This window comes from Dermacentor silvarum, chromosome 1 (genome assembly GCF_013339745.2).
Source record: "Dermacentor silvarum isolate Dsil-2018 chromosome 1, BIME_Dsil_1.4, whole genome shotgun sequence".
Lineage (NCBI taxonomy): Eukaryota > Metazoa > Arthropoda > Arachnida > Ixodida > Ixodidae > Dermacentor > Dermacentor silvarum.
The window spans coordinates 200,052,590-200,067,223 of record NC_051154.1 but is presented as its reverse complement, the minus strand read 5'-3'; the positions used below and the strand labels follow the sequence as shown (position 1 = coordinate 200,067,223).

General features: G+C 46.2%; 1 pseudogene; it reads right to left on the bottom strand.

The window, feature by feature from the left end:
• Positions 1-311: 311 nt before the first annotated feature.
• LOC119437837 (U2 spliceosomal RNA) lies at positions 312-491 on the bottom strand (annotated as a pseudogene).
• Between the last annotated feature and the right edge of the window lie 14,143 nt (positions 492-14,634).

The window sequence follows — 14,634 nt, the reverse complement described above, 5'->3', positions numbered from 1 at the left end:
GCTCGCATCAACGCGATATTAGCCGCGAAATCACAGGGAGGGCGGACTCTACTCCCACTGCAGATGCCTTTCTAGATACATCCGTGCGGGCGGGCGCTAGCGGCGCAGAACATCCGGACACGATTAGAGACTCTTCCGGGAGATTCAAGTACTAGCCCGATGACGAAGGCACTTTTCATTTTAATTGTGTCACTAGAACACAACCACCCCTAATAAAAAGACGAAGATATTGCTGCTTGTACAGTTCTATTTGATTTTACCGCGAATCTGTATATGGCTATAGTTTCCAGCGGAGCGATGTCCGTAGACCAAAATCGTGGACCGATCCCGAAGATAGTGCAATACCGTGCCGACCCGCGGCGGAGGTGAAGCAGGCTTCAAGCACTCTGCCAAAATGCAAAAATAAGTTTAATATCTTAGGTTCAAGTACAACCCGTACCAGATATTAAGCCGATAAGAAAACATGCTTCACTTTTACCCCCGTCAGCTATGTCTACGTTCGCACCATACACGTGTACGCCATCCCGCGTATTCAAACTATAGTGCCTACCAATCTGAGTGTCTTCTGTCTCCTGACGTCATGCTCTACGTAATCTTCTTTCCTCAGTTCTGCTCTGACTGGAAAATGGGTGGGCCGCGTGTTGTACGGTCTCAAGAACAACAGCGTACCTACCAAGAACGACGGCGTGAACAGAAAAGGGAATGGGTGCGGCGGCGGCGGAAGGAGACCACCGACGATGAGCGGGCCTGGAACGCCAAGTGTAAGCGTGCTGACCGCCAGGACTGTGAGGTGAAATGCGAACCGTCCATGTGGCCCCGATCCCGCAAACTTGGAACGTTTCACCGGAGCAACGATCAATCACCACATACACAGCTTCGCTCGTCATCCACATTCACAGAGTGGAATGGCATTATATTTTTTAGAAAGAAGAACTCATTGACGTTACCCTCGACCACGACGGGGGTGGTTGCAAGGTTTTGTTTTCACCTCTCTGCGCCGCCCTTGCTTTCGCGTTTCAGTAGTTTCGTTGTCGCGTAGTGCTGCGCTGGTTTTGCTGGCTCGCGAAACTCACACAAACTGCAAGTAGCAGACAATGCCCGTCCATGTGATGTCGCAGGATTTTCGAGCGGTCCACTCCACTTGACCAAGAGCAGTTGCAGCGGAGAACCCAACGCTCTGTCTTGGCTTGGTTTCTCCATGTCCGTGCGTTCGCGTTTTTCGCCAAAAACGGTAGCGCCGTCTGTCGGGCGGCGTTTTACTCACCAACGGCAGTAAAGGGCGGTGATGGCGTACGCAACATGACCACTCCCCGCTGGGGGCAGGTGATTTGAATTGCGCTAAATGTAGGCGGACCCTTCAGACGCGATTTTCTCGTAAATTAAGTCTTTTCTTGGCACGAAACAAGTACAGTGAGGTTTCTGTAATGGTATGTTACCAGTACAAGTCGACATTGTATATGCCTTTAATGTGCCTTTAAGGAGTGAGTGAGCACTCAGCACAGAGTACACACAAACACACACTAACACACACCCACACACGCACCCACGCGCACGCAAGCACACACACACGCGCACACACGCTCACCCATGCGTGCAAAAACCACCTTGCTCAAATGGTCCAGATGAATCCCATCGAGGCAATATCCGAGGCTGCCAAGCATTCACATCAGTTTTAACTAAGAGCCACGATATCCGGTCGCAGCTCCCTCTCACTTCTTCATGTGCCAGTCCCCTCAGCGCCTCTGCCCTGTTTTCCTGCTCCGTGTGATTGTCGCCTCACCGGGGACATTGCACCGATTCCCCAAAACGTGAATGCCGATCACGCAGAGATGCAGTTGTTTTACGCAAGTCGGCATGAAGCAGTAGTTCGCGACGCTCCAACCCATCAACCCTTCAGTCCTCCTGCCGCCCTGCCTGCAATGGCCCATTAACGGCGGAACTGGCTGCGATATCAGCTGCATGCGACGCCATCCTGAAGCCTCCTTTTGCAGCCTTCGCTCATCACACTGTTTACACAGACTCGCAGGCGCAATGGTGCTGTTCACTCGATACACCGGGCGACGCAAATCGCTGACGAGGCTGACCACACTGTCTACCTCACATGGATACCAGGTCGCGCTGAGGTCACTGGCAACTGGATGACCGACTCTCTGGCAAAGGAGCTTCTTTACTGCCCCTCAGAGACTCAACCACAAGTGCCTGACGACACATATCCCGTCGACCCAGACACAGTTCTGGTAGAGGCGAAGGCGGCTCGAAGGGCCGCGCTCCGGAAAATCTTCCCGGAAAATGTCTCGCCTCTGCCAGGGAAGATTACCCGTGCTGCAGCCACAGGTCTGACGCGCATCGTCACGGGGATAGCAGTGAGACCGTCCCGCGGCGCCAGGATGCGCCTTCAGACCTGGAAACCAACCACTTCCCGCTCTAGTCCAGGGAGCCAGCTGCTGAATCAGCAACATATACTCTGACAAGAGCGATAGCCACCCTCACCCTACTCTAAGGCCTCCGGAGTTGGACGCATGGCGCCTTCCCACTGGTTCCCCCAGAGACGGTGCTTCATGTTGCAGTCATTACTTCGATTTATGCAAGACTCAAAGGGGTCGATAATATCTGAACTGACCTCCTCCTTTGTCCTTCCCCTGCCCTGATGCACCCACTCCCTGGGGGCAGAAATTTTTTATGGTTATTTTAATACATGTTTTAAAAACAACACTCACACACATGCACACGCGCACACACGAACACGCGCAAATACGCACACACACGCACGCAAACACACACGCGCACACACACAACACAGAAAAAGGCAATAATCTGCGGGGCGGAAAGCACACCGATATCCAGCTTCCGCTCGCTGCAGAATACTAGAGCTTGTGATCGCATACTTTATTAACGAGTTTGTCGAAAGGAAGAATTTAATTCTTAAGCAAGAACTATGCTCTAGAACCTTTTAATGTGTTCATTGCTGCTGACACTTCTGCCAGTGTGCTTTCAATATTGGATGAATTCTCACACAGTTCACGAACTTGATCAATGGTATACGGCCGGACTTTGGAAACATGCGGTCATCTCCATAACGAGAATTTATGCAGAACAAATGTGGAATAAAGGCTTGATTTCTTCAACAAACAATTTAAAGAGATGAACTCTCACTAATCGCTTCTTCAAAAGCAAAACTGGGAGGTGAGGAAGAAAATGAGTTGTTTCATGAGGAACGTAGCCAATTCAAAGCGCAATTACTCGGTTATGAGCAATGAATTGTTAACCTTCAGAAATACGCAAGAAATCGGAATATCGAAATCAAAGATGTTCTGGTGTCTCAAGGTGAGAACCTGCTGACTACGCTTAACGAGATTGAACTGGCTGTCGGTAAAATGATCAGAAATGAAGAAGTTGACGTCTGTCATTGCGTCCCTTGCTAAGACTCGTCGCGTTCGATTGTAAGTGTACAGCGTCGAGTGGCCTCGAAACGTGACTCTGCTCAACAAGGCATGGTAAAAGCGGCTGACAACGGCTGATCTGGTTTTTTTAGAGAGTACAACTATTTTTGTAACTGAACACCTTTTCCCAACGCTCCTAAGAAGAACCTTTGAGAAATAGCTGCTGCAAAGAAAAACGAGAAACATTGGTGTTTCAAGTAGGTGAGGGACGGCAAAATCTTTGCACTCAAAACGGGAATCTTCCCGTGTGCTGCAAATATCTTGCGTCATGGACGTAGATAAGATGACATACGTAGTTGCATGTCATTTTTTCCCTGTGCAAAATCATGGATTCGGGCACCAAACGTCTCCCTTTAACGCTACATGAAGTGGGCACCCCCCCCCCCCCCCCACGCCACTTTCGTTCAAACCCATAACATCTTTGATTTCTTCATTTATACACGCACTGCGTACGGAATAAAGGTGACGCTATCTGTGCTATTCTTGCTGCCTTCGTTTTTCATTTTGACATAGCTGTGATAATAGAAACCTGGTTCGATGATGATTGTGAAGTACTTCAGGTACCGGGCTACACATACTTTTTTTTACAACCACTGAGGTAAGAGGGGAGGTGGTGTTCTGATACGGTCAAAAACGGGATCAAATGTGAGAAAACCGAACGCGTTTCTGAGATGACCGATGGTTATGAAGTTGGCTATGGCGATGGGCTTCTATTACCTCATTAAGGTTGTGTATGCCCATTGCCAAGTGCCTTTTGATCAATGCGTGAATTTGGAGTGCCAAGGCCTCTTTGATGGCAGTAATCATGCATAGCTATTTTACTTGGGTTCGGATATCTCCTCTTACTCAAGTGCTCAGATTGGTCATTGAAGCAGCCAACGCCTCTTTATCACACTGATTGTTTTCGTGTGCGGCGAGTGCCTGAACACCAGCCTATGAGGAAACGCTCTTACGTAAGACAAAGTTTGCCAATACGGGCACAAATCTTTCGACAAGCAGTAGAGCCATCTTCACGGACTCAAACGTTTCTTGCAGCTTATCTATATCATGAACAGGACTCATAACCATGAGTCAGTGACTTGACAGATTGGGTACATTCACCATTTGTCTAATGTCTCTCTGGTCACACTTTTTATTCCAGTGGGATACTGGGATGTATCCGGAATTGACAAAGTGGGCTCTCCTCAATGCTTTCGATTTACGAAGTTTCTGGAGAGTACATTTCATAAAATACTCCCCCATGATCAATGACGAAGTAATACGCCGATTCGAAGGAGGATAGGCCATAGAGTCTGACACTTTATCACTTTTCCATTCGACTGAATTCCAAACTTTCGTGTCAGCGTGCTGGAATAGTAAAAGCTGCAGTTTTTTGGAGTGCACCGACCAGAGTGACCGTTTATAGACTTTCTGTGCATCCTCCTTCGTGCGCTCATGGCCCACTTTCTTCCTCTTTCTATTCCTACTTTAATTCTGTCCCCAGTAACGTAGCAAATCGAAAGCTCGTATGCTTGGCCTCCCTGGCTTTCCTGTCCTTGCTTTCCCTCTTTTCTCTTTCATGTTAGCTTGATAACTGGTATCCTCAACTTCGATAGAAGCCGCAATTATTACCAGTCACCTGTACCGTCTTGGAATAACCATATTTATCATAACTGCAATAACTGTGATGCGTTAGGAACCGCGCAACACAATTTTAGGAAAAGTGGAGGTTTAGAGAAGAAAGTTCACATTATTTTGTGGGATGAGCTCGATGCCTCGAGAACCACTAGAGCTTGGAACAATATTAGTTCGCACAACTTGTGCTTCAACGCAGCGTCATGGTTTAGATATATTTTTCTCATGGCTTCGAAACCTCTAACATTTCTTCATCCACACCATAATGTTTCCTTACCTGCAGTAGATGAATATATTTCATGAATATATTTCGAGCTGAAGATCTTCCTTCTTTGTACAGTCAACCACAAAAGTTTGCGGACCACGCGAGCGCGTGGCCAAGAGCCTCTTCGCGACACTTCCGCTACGTCACCAGCGATCGACAGCAGCGCTACGTTGAAGACGCATCCCTCCTTAAATCTATGGCCTGTCTATTTTCGCACTGTGCGCAAATATTTTCTACCTATCTCTTTCAACGTGACGCGCTCTTTGTTAGCCAGGGCTACTTGCTTATATTTTGAGAGCAGAATATCAGTACAAGTAATCAGACAGCGTATTCTTCGGCTGTTATCAGTTCTATTTTCGCGTAGCCACGCTGTTTTTTTTTTTTCGTGAGTGCGTGAGTGAGCGGTGAGGCAGCCATGGGACACAGATGCTTAGTCAGTAGGCAGAATTTTTCCGTTCCTCCCCCATCGCTAAGTGACAGTAGCGGCCGGGATTTGATCGCCTGCGCCCAGGTTTTGCTGCGCAAAGCCCGAACCACCGCGCTGCTATAGTGGTTACATTTAGAAAAATAAGAAATAATCGGGTGCGATGACTCTTTTTATAACCCTTTGCGACACGGCGTCCTCGTTTGGGGACTCGAACTTCGGAGGCGCGTCCCACGCCACGTGTTTCTTCAAATGACCTAAAACTCAGTGTGCACATTCGTGTCCGCTTCCTGATGGGACAACTAGCGGTCAGTTAACTTCATTGTCCTGCGTATTGCTGCAGATGATCACTTTGCTGGAGACACTACCATGTTAGACAATCGTTCGACGTGCCGCGTTCCAAGACCAACGTCAAGAGTATTTTTTTTCTCCGGTCGACACGAATACAACCGAAAAAGCAAGTGTGCATGCGTTTCGGGCCTAATAGTTGATTCTTTTTATGCAAGCATTGAAGCTGACAGATTTCAGAATAATTAGATAATGAGTTATACGCTAATTAATTTTTTTTACTGAAACTCGCACAAAACAGCACATTGCTTCGTCTTCTTTCTTGGAATGTAATAGTCAGCGTCTTGAAATGATGCCATGCGCATTTGACGCATTTGCAGACAGTGCATCATAATTCGTGTCTGAAGGGGATGAATTTATTCACAAGACATTTACAGAAGTGTCATGAAACATAGGTCTCTCAATGATCTAGTAGGAAGTGAAATGTCCGCCGTTTTCTAGCACCTTATTGATGCGTGTGAGCATCGACTCGTACAAAGATTCAGTAATCTCCGGTCGACCGCGCAGGCTTTCCCATTCTTGTGCGATCGCTTGCCACAGCGTATCGGCCGTGCGGCCGCGGTTGGCTCGTGTGGACAGCCGTTTCTTCAACATGCCCCAGACATTTTCTATGGGATTCAAGTCGGCGCCACATGGAGGCCACTCAAGCTGGCAAACAGCATGTTCTTCTAGCAATGACTGGACGATACGTGCTTTATGGATCGGGCTGCGGTCGTTTGAAAAAAATAGCAGCCGTCGCTGAAGGGACCGTCCAGCGCATACTGAACGAGGTGTCTAGTGATGACGTCGCAGTACCGTGACGCAGTGAAGGGCCCTTCCAGACGCACAAGGGGACCAAGGCCATCTTTGCTGATTGCTCCCCACACGCTAACGGAACACCGTCCACTGGATAGAACACTCTGTGTGTAATTAGGCAGATATCTGCAAGAAATATCATACAATTGGGTTCCAGCGGCGCGTCTAAAAATGTTGTGATTCCTCTTGCGTATGAACTTTATAATGCTGTTATAGAGTTGCAATAGAAAACGTGCAAACATCATTAGATAGTACTGAAAGACCCACTGGCAGCTTTTAATTAGCTTCAGAGTAAGTAGTACTATGAAACAATCGTTAATGTTTTCAACATAATACCACTACAGAAAAATCTCGTAATGTCCAAAAGCTCATTTTACGTGAAACATGTTGTGATGCAGAATTAGCTTCGTGAATTAACTGCCAATACACTGTAAACACACCTGCAGTTTAGTGGACGCCAAACCCGCTTCCGTTGGTCCCAGCGCGTGGAAAAAGTTGACTCGTCGCTAAAGATGACATCGCCCCATTTCTCTGTTGTCCATTCTTTCATAGCTGTAGCGAATATGAGTCGTTCTTGTAGCTGGCTGTCTGAGAGGCAGGGCTTCTGTGCTGCTACGAAAGACTGCAGGCCAAGCTCACTCAGCCTTCTTCTTACAGTCTCAGACGATACCGTGAGCGAGAGCGCTTCTCGGATATCCTCTGCACTTTGAAAAGGATCAGCCACGATGGCGGCCGTAATCAGGTGGTCCTCTTCCTCAGTCGTGGCCCTTGGACGCCCACTGCGCTCCATATCTGTGAATCTGTCATCGTCGCGGAAAGCTTGAATAATCCTATATATTCACGGCAGTCCGGCTCCTGTTGGTTCGGCGGCAGATTTCGCGCTGAGGTATTCCCTCTATAAATAAACGCAGACAATGTGCCTTCTTTCGTCAAGTGGAACACGCAGCGGCATCTTTCCAAATAGGCAATCACCACGTGGCCTGAAGCAAGTCTACTACGTTTTCAGTGACTGATGCGAAGATGCGCCTATGTGTGAAAGAAAATTTTCTATGCATCCGCTTTTTTCTTTATTTTTGATGACAGTGAAACACCTCCCTACCCTTTCTCTCAAGACGCAGAAGCAGCAACGCTCATTGGACCAAGATGCTGCCAACCAAAGTGCGCCAGTAAACGTCGCGTAAAAAAATCGTCGCAGCGCTTCGTGAAACTTATCTACCCACTGGCACACCAGTCGACAAAGGTTGCAGTGATTGCTCCGATACTGCTATCAAGCCAGATATGTGGCGGTCTTATCGCAGACAGCGCTCTGCGTCAACACAACGAACTAACAATGTCATGCACGGGAATAAAAAATTAACAGGCAGGCGAGTACCAAGAGGGCTCATATCCGGAGGAGAGCGCCCCTGTCGCCGCTAGGTGGCGTACCGCTAGGTGGCGCGGATAGGCAGTCTGGCACGCGCTCGCGTGGTCCGCAAACTTTTGTGGTTGACTGTACCTCCTCCTTCTAGAGCCTTCCTGCCCCCGATGTCTCTCCTTCGGTTGAGTAGACAGAGAGAAAAAAGCAAGGAGAGAAAAGGCCGGGAGGTGAGCCAGACGAGCGTCCGGTTGACCTCCCGGCCTCCGCGCATGGTACTCAGCTGAGTAACATACCCGGTTATTTATACATGCCGGCAGAATTCACTGCTCTCTTTTTTTTTTTTGCCGCAGAATTCAGGTATCTCTCCATTCCGGCATGTGCGTGTAGTGCTTTTCTTTCTTTTTTTGTCAAAGAATACATTTAGGAATTAAAAGACGCTCAGGATTTGCAGCCCTAACAAGGCATTTCAGAGCCTACGACTGATAATTAAAATAATCGAAAAAGGATGAGGTAGCAGTCTTACAGCTTTTGTTCCTTAATTACAGTATTACATTCACCACGAAATTATTTCGGGGGCTGGCTCAACGCCGCCCACTACAACCCGAACGTATCGCCCATAGTCTGTATCACGATGTCGCTGTGAAAAGAATACAGGTTCGCAAAGTCTTCGATACAGTTCGCAAAGTCTAGGCGCGAACACTGCACGGTAATGCACGAGCGTTTTCGGTACACGGATATAGTTAGCCACACGATACCACGTCTCAATAAACGAAGAAAATAAGCCAACGTTACTATAGCAGGAAAACTAAACAACGTTTCTATCGAAATGTACTCAAGGATTTATAGGATACAGGAGTAATCCACAGACGTGAACGTCTGTTTCATTTCTGAGGCACCTATGTAAGCGTAGTTTTCTCCATTAAAAATGAGACAAAGCCAAATATGCGGAGTGTAGGGCTCTCGAAAAAAGAAAGCAGAACAGCTAAATGAAAATCCTGCGGCTTCAGCTTATTTAGTTTTTAGGTTTCGCGTATTCTCGAGACAAATTTTTCGTTTACATGTTGCGTAAAGGGAAGCTACCGTTTTTTGACGCTTTGAATTTGTATACTGCCCTCATACTTCTTTTGTGCCATTGAAGAGCAAAATCTGGTTGCACTGGATCTAATACGTCTTCGAAAGGCATGACGTTAAAGAGCTTTATACATAATCTATGGTACGATGCATTCGTGAGAAGGCATTAGGGCTACTTTTCGTGAATCGCAAGAACTACATATCGAATACGTCGTTGCATTATTCACGCTGTAGCGTTCCTGTAGGCTATCATAGTACATTACGCTATAATACACCTCATTCGTCTGAAAAAGAGATTCATGAGCTTTGAATAACCATGAGTAGCTAGAAAGCCCACGGGATCAAACAAGACAACTACATTGAAAAGTAATTCTGGAACTTTATTTAGAATTTTTCTTTCCACTCCTTTTGCACATAGTCAGTTATACGCCGAAATCCGCTCCCTTAATATTGCCGGTATCGTTCCCTCGGAGGAGCGGGTGGCAAGAAATTATTTAAATAGAACAAAACTAATACTTGCGAAATACAACCCTTGACAAGCTTTCTTGTCTTTGTTCACTTTTCTTCGAAAACATTTGTTGAAAACAAATGTTATCTCAGAGGATTTACGTCACAAAGAAGCCACATAAGTGTAAAGATTGCACAATACAGAAGCGTTTTGCTCGGTTTAAGCCATTTGGTGATTATGCAGTGCATCTGCACAACCGTGGCATGAAGTTTATTCTGCTTCACTGGTATCAGCACGAAAATCCAATGCTTCCAGACCGTCCATTGGATAAACGGTGAAACGGGAGCTGGTCTTGAAAACTGAAAAACTGAAAGCTGAGGGCTGAAGAAATTAGTTGCGAAATATTCTCAAAGAGTCGTACCATAGCCAGGCCATGGCACTCGAGGCCAAGTACATCGATTGGCTGTATCAGCACCGGAATGCAAAACTGCAAGGATCACGACGTAAGCCTTCGTGATGGCGACAACGTATGCGTAAATGCTCAGGATGTTCCGTCGATTTGGACGTGGACGAAGAAGAAACAGACAGCTGCCACTACTGGAACCCGGGCAGTCTAAGAAATGAAGCGTCTCCCTTGCCTCGGTCCGTCTATTCAATGCCAATAGCTACACAGAACATTGGATATAGCACCACGGCAGAGAGTAAAAAGTGAAGATCAGCGCAGAGTCATATATGCAGCCTCGGCACGTGCATGAAAGCTTCTTGCGTGAACTACAAAAATGAATGCGGCGTTTCAGGTCATCACCATGACATTCTCGTCGTTTCTCTCTCCCATCAAGTACAGTTCTACGTTCCGCGCGTAACTTGTTACCTTCGTAATGTGTTTATGCTACATTGTGTGTGTATGCTACCAGCTGTCCGAAATAATCGCTGTATACCATTCCATTACCTTGCGTAGACGGCGTCGTTATTTTGAAGATATGCCTGTATTAGAAACCTGGGCTAATATATAAAGACAATAAAATTTTGCGCAGTTGACCTGTTATTTCCTGAGACATAACGTGCTAATTGGAGACACTTTGGTACAGAAAAATATCTGCAAAGATCGAGTACCGCCTGCAATCTCCTCCAATACATATTCATTTTCCGTACACACGCATGGCTACCATGTCACTACATTCGTTTTTTTTTTTTGTGCCTGCGTTACGTTTTGAGACTCTCCTGCTTACTTTGCAGATAGTATCCGACATCTAGTTAGAGATACCACTGTCATGATTTGTTCATATAAATTTCTCTTGATCTTCTCGGACGGCCTGACCAAGTATAAAAAGGTCGAACATAGAACTTGTTATCCTTGCAGCAGAGGCCGGGATCTTCCAGCGACTGTAAATTAGGCTCCCACGTAGAAGCACACCCAGAAAAAAAATCCTTAATTGGAGCCTAAAGGCGAGTCGGGGTCTGTTCTTGTACGAAAACGTATTCGGGATTTTGTTGCGGTTGTTCCTTTTTCTCGTTTGGTCTCATCTTTTGTATGTTGATGCCACTCTAACGAAGATCTCACACTGCCGTGTGAACCAAAATGTGACACCAATGGCAGTAACGCCTAAGATTCATCCTGAGGAAACTATATTTGCGCAAGAGAAAATGTCGAATCTAAACACAAGGAATCAATTTGTTCACTCCCCTAGAAACAGGCGCGTACTTACGGGAGTGGTGCTTCGTAAAAGTCCACAGAGCAAGAAGCACCTCGGGGAAGAAAGTCAGGCTACAGAAAACCTTCGCTGGAATTGTACTGCGCCCATTTTGCGGCAAAAGTGTTAAGGCCAGCACTCTTGTCAGCGTATATATTGTGACGCTATGCCCCCGTTCCTTGTAGTGGTGCTGCAGCATGCATTAGTGTGTGCTATCTTGCAACGAGAGTAGATTGTGAAGGCCAAGAAAGATATTGACGATCGAAGACAATAACGTCTCTCGGTCAGGCTCATGTCTGTAGGTCACCGCAATACCATGTTGATGCTTCGAAGAAGCTGGAGCAATGCTTTCATTGGTAAACTTAACCTAATGCTAATTTACAAATAAAACAAATATTGAAGGCAAAGAACTTTCCTGCAAGCGCAAGTTACAATGCGAAAATGAGATGAGAAAACGATCTTTTTCGTGAATCACCACGTGCTTTTTATCACTATCGTTTGCTTCTCCCCCGGTGGAGTTGTCATGTCACGTGTCCACGTTGTTTTACCCAACGGCACCCCCACGTGACCTGCCCGTCGATTCAAAAGTTCGAGGCAAGCTCCACCCCCTGAAGCAGAAGCATGGCGTAAACGAGCGTGCAAGCTTGCACACGGTGCCATGTTTTTCCGGGAACTCACCGCCAAGTCCTCCCGCTGAAGGAAACATTTGCCCTACTCCACTGCGACTAGCATTCCACTTTCACTTTCCCTTTATTTACTTAGGGCCCGATAGTTTGGTCATTGCATAACGGGTGGGACTAACACAAAAAGATAGTTCATGAGGATGACCACGTCGTAGAAAACGTCGTGAGTGCGTCAATAAAAGTTGATGAACTGGTGATAGCTGCGGTTCTGTACGGAAGGCCATCCTAGTCGGTTGCTGTACGAGGGAAGAAAGATGATGAAAAGGCGACAGTACGGGCACGAGTGCGAGCGACGCTAAGAGAATGACTTGTGCGAAGTGATATGTGTGCAGGGGGCGATATGTGAGGTGCGCGGTTTAGGGAGCTCTAGAAAAACTTATGAAATAATGACAGACTTGCAATACAACGGCGATAGGAATGAGTTTACAAGTTAAATAAATTTTACCTTTAGCAAAGATACACTGACTTTATAAGAGTATGATGAATGTATAAAGATATTAGCTCGGTTCTGTACTGATTCCATGGCGTTATTGAGGTATACGTGATGAGGGTTTCAAATGGGTGCTAAGTACTCGAGCTTGGGCCGGATAAGGGTCCAATAAGCTAACGATGATAGCTTAATATTCTCTATGATAGAAGAAATTCTATTCACTGAAAAAAAAAACAATTTCGGAAATTGTTATCATGGAAGGAGCATGAATTGCAGAAAGCGACGCGTAAGATTCCACGGTAAAAACAGACAAAAAGGTAATGTTAAACGTAAGCGCATTTGCTGTCTGCAATAATTTCATCCTGGTATTGGCAAATACTGATGTTCCGGGATGATTAGGGTTCATAACCTGCCAGAATTTCTTGGCATTGTTAGTGAGCATTCGAGGCAAATCGGAGTGGAAGAAGTTGTGCTTGCGCCGGTGAATGACGGTGGGTACGTGCTAGTATATCCCAAGGATCTACATCAAGCAGGCACGTTCCGCTTAACAGTATCGTTCCCATGAGTGGGGAATAGGTTTTATTAATAAATTATGGGTTTTACGTGCCAAAACCACGATCTGACTATGAGGCATGCCTTAGTGGGGGACTCCGGAAATTTCGACCACCTGGGGTTCTTTAACGTGCACCTAACTCTAAGTACACGGGTGTTTTCCATTTCACCCCCATCGAAATGCGGCCACCGTGGCCGGGATTCGATCCCGTGACCTCGTGCTCAGCAGCCCAACACCATAGTCATTCAGCAACGACGGCGGGTTTGGGGCCTAGGTTTTAACTTAGCGGAGCGAAAAAAGCGCATTTTTTGTTTTAGAGCGTTTTTAGTGCTTTTGTGAACCATGGTTCATTACTATTAGCGCGAATGGCAATTAATGGAATGTACTTTTTTACTAGGTCATTCATTTTGTTCTGCAAGAGCAACCAATTTTCTTCAATAGAGCGAATAACAAGACATGATCCGAATGTTTCGTAATTTGTGAGCAGTTCGTTGTTTATAATGGTGTAATTTTCTTCGTCGTAGAGCCGAAATATTTTTATTTTGTATAACTATTTTAAGGTGCCAAAGAACACACAGCACACACGAGAGGACAAACCGCCGTGGTTGCTCAGTGGCTATGGTGTTGGGTTGCTGAGCACGAGGTCACGGGATCGAATCCCTTCCACGGTGGCCGCATTTCGATGGGGGCGAAATGCGAAAACACCCGTGTACTTAGATTTAAGTGCACGTTAAAGAACCCCAGGTGGTCTAAATTTCCGGAGTCCCCCACTACGGCGTGCCTCATAATCAGATCGTGGTTTTGGCACGTAAAACCCCATAATTTAATTTTTTAAAGAGAGGACAGCGGGACAGAGCACCACTTACAACTGCATTGTTTTTACAGAAAACAAGCATGTACTACATGCATACCCTGAGTCAGCACCTGCGCAACAAACGCATTCAAGCATCAAGTGTGGTATGATAAGGAATGCCCAAGAAACTTTTTCTCGGCCTTATGCAATAATATGGGCGTTTCACTAACTCACAAGCTATTTTTCTTACTGATATAAAAGGCTTCCATCATTTCCCTGGCTTTCGTATCTTTACTTCTGGCCAGAATCCGTGCGTCAGAAAAACATGACCCACAAGAGCGCGAGGGGCAGTTTATAATATGCTTAGGTAAATTTGGGCCTTCTTTATTTCGCTCAACGTTTCGAAAGTTCGTGTTCCCCGATCCCCTCAATTACACAGCGCCCGTTCTGTCCTATATAGGAACGACCGCAGGAGAGGAGAATTTCATACACTACCCCTACGGCACATCTCATGAACTGTCACCCATGCTTGGTTCCGCAGCCTCTTTCTTTTTCTTTTTTCCAAAAGGTTTATGTGCGTAAATATTGTGCTAAAAAACCACTATCACAAAAAAATGCTTGGGCGCTGGCGAACACTAAGCGCAATCGCAAGAAAAAAATAATTTTTCTATTGGTGATTGCAATCAGTATTTACATGAAATAGCTTGCACGCTGCGCTTATG